This window comes from Falco punctatus (assembly GCF_963210335.1).
Source record: "Falco punctatus genome assembly, chromosome: 5".
Taxonomy (NCBI): Eukaryota; Metazoa; Chordata; class Aves; order Falconiformes; family Falconidae; genus Falco; species Falco punctatus.
In genome coordinates this window covers 82,941,036-82,949,921 of record NC_137584.1, presented here as the reverse complement: position 1 = coordinate 82,949,921, position 8,886 = coordinate 82,941,036, and the positions used below count along the sequence as shown (strand labels likewise).

Here is an 8,886-nt window from a genome sequence, read left to right as displayed (position 1 = left end):
GTAAGCCCTGCTGATCGATTAGCTAAGCTGTTTGGCATGGACTTTGATTAACTTTTGTTCAAATTTAACTTTCTCCTGGAAAACCTAGCTGTTTGTTTTCTGTTGCTAGAGTTGTGGCTAATAGATCTACATTATAAACATGAATAAATAAACGATTGTATTGATATGGATTTTTGTTTGGCATCAGCAAGCTATATTCATGACTACTACCAACAGCTGAAGCAGCCAGATGTGTGTGTACGTGCGTGGTTTTACAACCACGTAGGCTTTTGCACAATAAATCCATCAGTGCTGATTGCTTCCCTTTCTCTAAAAGGCCCTGCTTTTTCACTTCATTTTGCTGTCTCTAACTCTAATTCAGCAAATAACTATTAGTAAAATCCTAAAGAGTAGGACATTTGTGACTTATATAATTTAATGCATTAGTCACAAAACAGCAGATGAACTTGTTAAGGGTGAGTCATGACTTTATTGCCTGCATCTTCTAGATGTAAAATGGATCTTTGTGGGTTGGGGTTTTTTTGGCTTTTTTTTTTCCCCTCCAACCTTTTTTATTCTGTTCTGAATGACAGATGCCTCATCTGTTTTATGGCTAGGAAGACATACTGTTTGAAAAAGGCACCTGCTTTCTTGCTGGGTTTAGTCTGCAATTTTTACTGTGTTTGCTCATTACTGCCTGTAAAACCTCACCCTTTTTTTTTTTTTTTCCTGAGCAAGTTGTAAATATGATTTCAATACACATCATGTTTAATGCAAGGCGACTCTATCTCACCATTTTTCAGAGTGCCTTGTGCACACCTTGCAAAGCAGGGAGAGCACTTCTAGATTTGGGGGGGATCCAGCTGCCACTGGTGGCATATCAGAGCAGAGCTGGGGAAGCATGAGTGGTATGGTCTCTCACTGGCAGAACATTCTCTTCTCCGGAAGGCATAATTTCAGTTTCCAAATTAAAAGTCATTTTACAGAGGTTTATCACCTTGGGGTTGAAACGGAGCCCACAGCTTGAAATTCAGCCTTCTCTCACAACACTACTTTGGAGTGTGGCAGCTGAAGGCAGTGATTGCCCTGTTACCCCGACTATTTATTTCACACATTTACCAATGCACTTGTACGTTTCTCAGCACCCAAAGCTGCACGTAGTGACTAAGCTGTTACAACACCTCCCTGCCAGCAGAACAAGAGGTCTTCCTTCCCCTCTGCATCCCTCCCGCTGCTGAGTCCCCAGATCTCCCTTCTGCACGCTGCTACTTACGGGACCGTCAGGGAGCCGGGGCAGCTGGTAGCACAGGGCCAGAAGAGGAGGAAGGAAGGGAAAGCTTGGGCAGGGGAGAAGATGCCGTGCCCTTTTGATGGTTCTAAGATTGTCTCATGCCAAAGCCATAGGGCATGTAGTTTCACCCCAAGTTTCACTTTTCCCACCCTATGGGTGATTGATTGATGAGCCTTTCACATTGCCACGCAATACAGAAAAATGTTTTTTTGAAGACTTGGGAAATACAGCTGGGTGCTAATGAGATTTGAAGGCATGTGATGGGTTCCTCCTCAGGGGAGAAGTTGTCACAGTTTCTTCTCAAGATCGCAGACTTTTTTTACAGTCCCCCCAGATACACCCTAAAGCCAGAGGCAATGTAGCTTCTTCGTGGGTTAGGTCCAACAGATCCCTCAGGAGGAAGTCTGTGAGTCAAGCAAGCTCTTACTCATTTCCATGGGCATGCCAAGGAGTCTGTTTTTCAAGGCACATGCCTTCCAAGTAGTGCCATCAGAAATAATTGCAGTGATGCAGCGCTCCCTTCAAAACAAGCCAGCATTTGTTAGTCCGCTGGACAGGGCTGGCAGTGTCCTTTGATTAGAGGCTGAGTCAAAATTCAGATTATGCCTGCGGATGCAGGAGTTGCCCCGCAACAGGCTTTGCTATTCCCAGGAAACGTCTGGCTGCTTTCTCTCCCTCTATGTGCCTGTTCTTATGCATCTTCGCCTGCTACACTATGTCCTTTTAAAATTCAAATTACTGTAATCACTCCTCGGTTATCAGACCTAGGTACTGTTTGCCCACTGCTCTCTGCAGTCAGGGCTGGTGATGAACTGTTTTCCCACCTCTCCCCTGCTCCCTCCTCAGAAGCATGCTGGAAGCTGGAGAAGCACAAACATAGTTCAGAAAAATAATGCCCAAAGCCTCTCATGCCTCACTGAGAGTTTGCATAAGGGTACATAAGTTTTGCATAAGACAAGGAGTTAAATATTTCCAGTTAATATATGCAAATGGCACAACATTGCAGGAATCTGCAAGCGATCAGCTGCATCCTTGAAGACCAGAGCCTGGGGTGCTGAGGGGAAGAATGTTGCCCCTTGTGCTTGCATACAGTTTATGGACTTTGTGAAGGCTTAGTAAAAAAGGTGATGTTGTTAATAGTTAGCCAAGTCGATAACAAGATAGGAAAACCTGTTAATGAGTGCAGCTAGAGCAATCTGCAATATGATGTATGATGTCCACATGATACACAGACATATCCCAAGGAGAAGTGGGCAGAGCATCACAAATAATAGTCAGGGGAGTATCACTTGGAATGATTCCTTCCAAAAAACAGTGTTATATAAGGACAAAATTCACTCTGGTTGTGGTAGGTTTGATTTCATCTTTCTCTGCCCACCCTCGGGGTGAGAGCAATAATTTGTGCCAGGGAGCCCTTGACTGGGCAACATCCAGGTCCCTGCATGTTGTGTTGACTGGACCCTTTCAGTATGCAAACACTACATCATAAGGAGCACAGGCAAAGAAAACTGGTTTGCCCTGGGATGCTGCCCTATGGCGTTCAGTCATTATCCCCATTTCAGCCCTGCCTCTGAAGAAGGTGGCTGCTTTGCTTATGGCCACTGCCTAAGGGCCAGTGGCTGCATGTTGATACCCACTTTATTCCCTGCTTTTCCATGAGAGAGGCAGATCAGCTTCTCAGAGACAACCCCACTATCTGTGCCACGTTTGTGCTAGCCCCGCCAGCCTGTGCATCACAGCAACATTTCTGCTCATTAGCAGGGCATAGTTTTGAGAGACCTCTGAATCATCATGGGCATCCTCTTCTGCAGGCCCGGGGAGTGGCTGCCGCTCCCTCCCGCCTTTCACCGCCTGTCTGTGGGCCTCACTCAGCAACAGCAGCTGACGGTCTGTTCAGAGGGAGCTTTCACATCTGTCTGTAACCATAGTGACCAGCTTGGTCCCAGCGGTTTGGGTTTCCAGGAGCTAGAAATGCAAGTGCATGTGTAATGTTTCTCTTCTGTGGCACCTTCTCCCTTTCTGTAAAGTACCTGCATGTTCTCCTCATACTATGGTCATGCAGTACAGCAGACTTACGGAAAGCAGTTCCCCTTGTCATTTTTAAAACACTTTTAGAGCCTCTTTTTTATTTGCAAAGGAGAATCACTTGGCTTCCAAAGTATATTTGTAAAATAACATGACCTCTGTGACCATCCTTCATCCACTGGATTTATATAAATAGCTTCGGTAAAAAAAAATACATGAAGGATTACTAATACAATCATCTTAAAAGGTATCTGTCTCTTCTTCCCTTTTGTATTACAAACTGCGCATTTGCTGGGTAGTTTCCCTTTGCATTAAGAAGACTCAATACTGCTGCTTGGCTTCCTGCCACTTTTTGTTGCTTAACTCCTTTTGATAATTAGCAGCTCTACTGTTTGTTAGGTTTGTATCAGTTTAATGAGGCATCTCCACTGGGCACTGTTAAATCTGTCTCTCTTGAGCAGCACTCCTCGTGTTGACTGATGAGTTTCTCCTGTCTCTGCAATCCCGTTTAGTCAAATCCCAAGCATCTCAGCCTGAAATGTAGCAGTCAGGCTACTACGTTGTAAGTAGCGCAGGGAAGTGGCACTCCTCATTCCTCCTAGTCGGAGGCTGACCCCGTAGCCCCCCTACTCCCATGCATGAGTCCAGATCCCACAGCAACTCCTGTGCAGGGAAAACACCATCCTGGCCACTGAAGGCTTTGCCCCTCCCTGGGGATCTGTGGGCATGGTGGCACATGGGTGAGCCCCCAGCCTGAGAGAGACACACTGATATAAACCTTTTGAAGAGAAGCAACATAAAAGCACCAACTTCTTTGCAAATTATTTGCATAATGAAGTTAGAAAGTTACTGAGTGTCCGAGTGACCAAATGAGGTGATGTGGGTTCTGCTGAGGCAAGGCAGCACAGCCTGGAGAATTATTTTTCTGCCTCTTGAGCTCTGTTTGGGCTGTTAGGCTGATTATACTTAGTCTGTCGTGTACACAGCTGCTATGGGAATACATATTTACATATTCGCTAAAATAAATATGCCAGCTTTGATAAATGCATCTCTTTTCAATGAACCTGACCAGCTAGCATAAATTAGTACAGATGCTAAAAGCAGAGATATTAAGTAGAAATTTCTCATTTTGTGTGTACAGTAGATGCCAGTAAACTTGTCACCTTTGCCATGACAGTGATACCTATACCGTAAGCGGTCTATAGGCTATAGTCTATAGGCTAACACAATGCCTGCACTGTGGAGATGGAGGAAAGGAGGGGTTTCCTCAGGACAGTTAGATTTAAAAATGTGAATTTAATCCTTAAACAAGACAGAGCGTGTAGCTGTCACACAGGCAGAGCTCCCACCATCCCAGTGATCTGCAGCCCCTCACTCCCCTCGTTGTCCAAGGCTCAGTATTGCAGTGACAGAGCAGCTCTGGCCATGCTGAAATCTCTCAGCTTCCATGGAAATGAACTGAAGTGGAAAATACTAAACACTTTCCGAGAGTTACTTGACACTGCAGGCTGAAGCTGTAGCAGTCTGTCTTTTATTTATCTTTCATTTGCATGTTGGCCGTCTTGCTGAATGGACTGCGGTGTGTACTTATGCTAAGGCCACTCTGAATCACTCCGGCATTAAGATGTCCCGATAACACCTCGGTCTAAATGAAGGTGCACCTGCGTAGTGGCTGTATGGTCTGCAGAGCCCAAACTACGCTTGATCATTCTGAAAGGCTGGGTCCAAACCAGCACATGCTGCTCCTTTGCTGGGGGTTGTCAAATAAAGGCGTTCATGAAGTGACAAGCTAGAAGTTATCATAAAATCTGATAAATGGAAGGAGGAGGCAAAACAGAGCAAGCAAACCTAATTACCTGCACACTGTAACTGGTCACTGGCATTCTTATATTCCCTTCAGACAACAGATTCCTTTTCAAAGAATAGACATACAGCTTATGATACCTGATGCTCGCCACAAACCGGAAAGTTTGGAAACCGAACCTCAGGGCCTGTGCCTACTGAAGTCTGACTAATGCTTTCTGTCTTTGTTACACTTACTTGATCCACGGTTCAAATAACAGCTCAGAAACTGACCACATAATGTGATAAAAGGGAGGTTTGTCTGTATCAGACATAACCTTTGCATCTCTTGTGCCCAGTCTCTCCCTGGGGGAACTGGCGTAGCTTGACAGGACATGAATGATAAAAGAAATGAAGTGTTTCCAAATCTTTTACCCATCCAAGAGCCATCTTTGCTCAAACTTACCCTACTGCTGTTTTCTCTTTATTTTCTACCAACATTTACAAAAGGGGTTTCTTTTTATGTACATTTCAGGGAGCCTTTTTTCACAGGCCACTTTTAGACAAACTCACTAGCAGGCAAGTGCATAGCGGAAATAACACATACGATTTAACCAATGTTAAAGTCACATGCGACAAATAATGAATTATGGATAGTAGAAGGCAAAAGAGAAGTCACAAGCCCAATGCAGCATTTCAGTCCTGTTTACAACTTCAAATGATGGTACTTAGATTCAGATCTTTGCTTATTTGCCAACAGATTGGCAACCTTTCAGGTTTCTGTGAGCCAGAAAGGAATGTCACTGATTTCCCTTTTCTAGTTCTTCCTCTCCATACCTTCCTTTCCAGCCTAATAAAAGCAAAAAGGAAAGGAGAAAACTAAGAAGATAAAAGAGACAAAGAATCAATAAATGTCCTTTAGCTGAAACTTCAAAAAGAGCAGCCACTAGCCAATGCACGCTGCAGGGGTGCCACCAGAACTGCCAGGAGTTGCCACCTTTGCTGAAAGACTAAGCACACAGAAGAAGCAGCGGGTGCCTGCGAGAGGCAAACGGCTGCAGCACCTTCGCCCCATCCCCCGGGGCCCCGGAGCTGAATGAGGCGCACAGAGAGCCCTGCTTCTGCTCTGCGTGTCTTGTGGTTTAACGCACGGCTTTGCTTTCCAAAAGCCTCCATTTAGTATTTCTCACAAGTGTTTACGATCACATGTATTAAATTCGTATGTGGGCATGGGTAGAAGAAACACAAAGCACGTTTTGATTAGTTGCAGGAGAGTCTGAGGCTTGGAATAAACATACCACCTCAGAATTTGTCATACCCCCTCACGGGGACCAAGGTTCTGTCTTTTATATATAGCAATCAGCCAAAATACATAGTTGTTTGCTTTGCACCTTCTGGCACAGAAATTGGTGTGATACTGATCTAACGCCATCTCTCCGTTCAGGGTCACGCTGCTCAACATCTGCTCTGCACGTGCCAGCCTCTGTCTCCCTGGCACCAAAGGCAGAGCTGCCTGATGCAGGGAGCTCATTTAAGCAGAAGCGGGGAGGCAAAACGGGCTGACGCTGTGCTCGGACTGTGCTGTGTCCCTGCTTACCCCTGCTGCAGGTCGGCCATCGAGCCAAACTCTTTGCCGTCTCTTTCTCTCACTCCCTTCACTTCCAGCCAGCTTAGCTGCCTGTTCTTCCACTTGTCCTTCATCCATGGCTTGCCACCTTCAGCCTTTATTTCCCACTCTACCTCCTTTCCTCCCCTGGATAGAATTACGATGGTCTCTTGACTGCTCTCTCCTCCTACCTTTTACCAGCGGACTATCTGCAGCACAAGCCCCTTGGAGCAAAGGCTGCCTTACTGCCAGTTTGTGGGGTGCCCACCAGCCCATGCCCCGTGGGGGACAGCCCTGCCCTCCTACCCGCATGGATGCACCCACATGGATGCACCGAGGTGGTTTTGGCCCCTGCTGCAGACGCTGTCTCTGAAATCACAGCTCACAGGGGAGCTGCCTGATGATGAGCATCTTCTTCCAGCGGTAATTAATTCTGTGACAACTCCCTTAAGTCTTCACCGCTCTCTTTTACCCCACCTCTGCTCTTCTGCAGCTCCATGGCTGTTCCACGCTACACCTCCAGCTGAGGAAGGTGCTCCCTGTTCTCCTGCCCAAGCCTTTACAGGCTCGGTGGCAGCCCCAGGCGTGATTTCCTCATGCCCCTGGGGCTGGTGATGCAGAAGTGGCATGGGAGGAGCAGGGACAAGCCACCCTGTTTCTCACAAGCGAGTAGAGCTGTCCCAGGCTGGTGGCCCCTTTCTGCTCCGCTTTGCCAGGCTGTTGCCTGCTGCCTCCTCACCCGCCCGAGGTGAGGGAGCTGCCTGCCTCCTTCAGCAGCCCCGGCTGGCTCAGCCTGTCGGAGCGGCACTGGAAGACATGAGACGCGGGCCGGCATCGCCTCCCCCAGTGCCTGCTGGCATTGGCGACTGCTCGTCACCTGTCTGCCGGCTTCTGGGGCGCGACGTGGGCCTGAATGGGGCTTGCCAGGCTTGCCTCCGGAGCCCCATGGCAGCCAGTGCCACGGAGATCTGGGGGCTGCCCTGGGGCTGAAGGGGCACTGAGCCCCACCGCAGGCAGCAGAGCGGAGTCTCGTTCGCCCAGGCTCGGGAAGACAAAGCAGAGCGCTCGAAATTCCCAGGTGTCCATTAAATCAATTTGGCGTCCATTAAAATCAACCGAGATACTGTTTTCCTGCTGGGGTTTGGAGGGGGTCTTACAGCAAAGAACAACGCTGGGGATGGGTCTGTGAGAAGTGGTCCCAGAGGGCTGATGCTCACGTAGAAAAGGCAGAAGGATGCCTCCCTCTCTCAGGACCTTTCCAAAGCACTTTCCAGTCCTTTGCAGGGACTTTGCAGTGGTTTGTCATCCTCCCTCTGTAAGCAGCAGCCTGGCTCTTGCTGTTACCCTGGGATCATCTTCACCTCCGCTCCCTCGGTGTGGGGACATCGGAGGTTCCTGAGGGGCAGCTTCTCCTACCCTCTGCTCCAGAGCAGCCAGCAGCCAGAGGCAGCAAAGCTGTCCCCTTGTTCCTGTAAGAAGTGAGGTGAGCCTGATGCCTGTCTTGCACCTCTGCCACACGGTTGATTTTCAGGATTCCGTACCTTGTACCTTGGCGGGGCAGAGTCTCAACCCCGAGCTGCCTGGGCAAGGCGCTTTAACCCCCGGCTCGGAGCAGGCGGCCACCCTCCGAGGTGCCTGCCCACGGAAAAGCCCCAGCAAAGTGAGCCCGGGTACTGCTCGGAAAGGCCAAGCAAACCACACTTTATCTGCAGCGTTTGCTTCTTACTCATGACACGATGCCGCTCAGCCTGTAGCCTTATTGAGTACTTTAGGAAGACGAATACTTTTTGGCAGTACCAGCCAGATGTTCCGTACCTATTTGGAGGCAAATTTCATGCTGGAAAGTGCGTGTGTAGCTAGCTGCCCGAAAGGAGACAAAGGCAAAGCTTTTCTCTATTACACAGAATGATTTTCTTCTTTAAAATGATGCAATTATAATGAGCCTGATTCACTACCTCTCTTTAAAAAGTCATACACCTTCAGAGGTAATGATCTCTAAATTTTAATTCCGTTTCTAAGTGACTTGGTTTGACCTGTTTTGCTAGAAAAAATAATCCTGCTCATGAATACCATCTGCCCATTCAGACTGCTTGTGTACTAAATAATATCTTCAAGGCTGGAGCTTACGGCTTTAACTATCACATGATACATAGTCCCATGCCTCTTAATCAGAGCATCAAGTGATTTATTCAATGTGCTTTTT

General features: G+C 47.6%; 1 protein-coding gene across 1 annotated transcript in view; it reads left to right on the top strand.

Annotated features, from left to right (window-relative positions):
• The window catches only part of NID1 (nidogen 1), a 96,227-nt gene that overhangs the window by 82,166 nt on the left and 5,175 nt on the right, over positions 1-8,886 (top strand). The gene's annotated exons all lie outside the window — the stretch shown is intronic.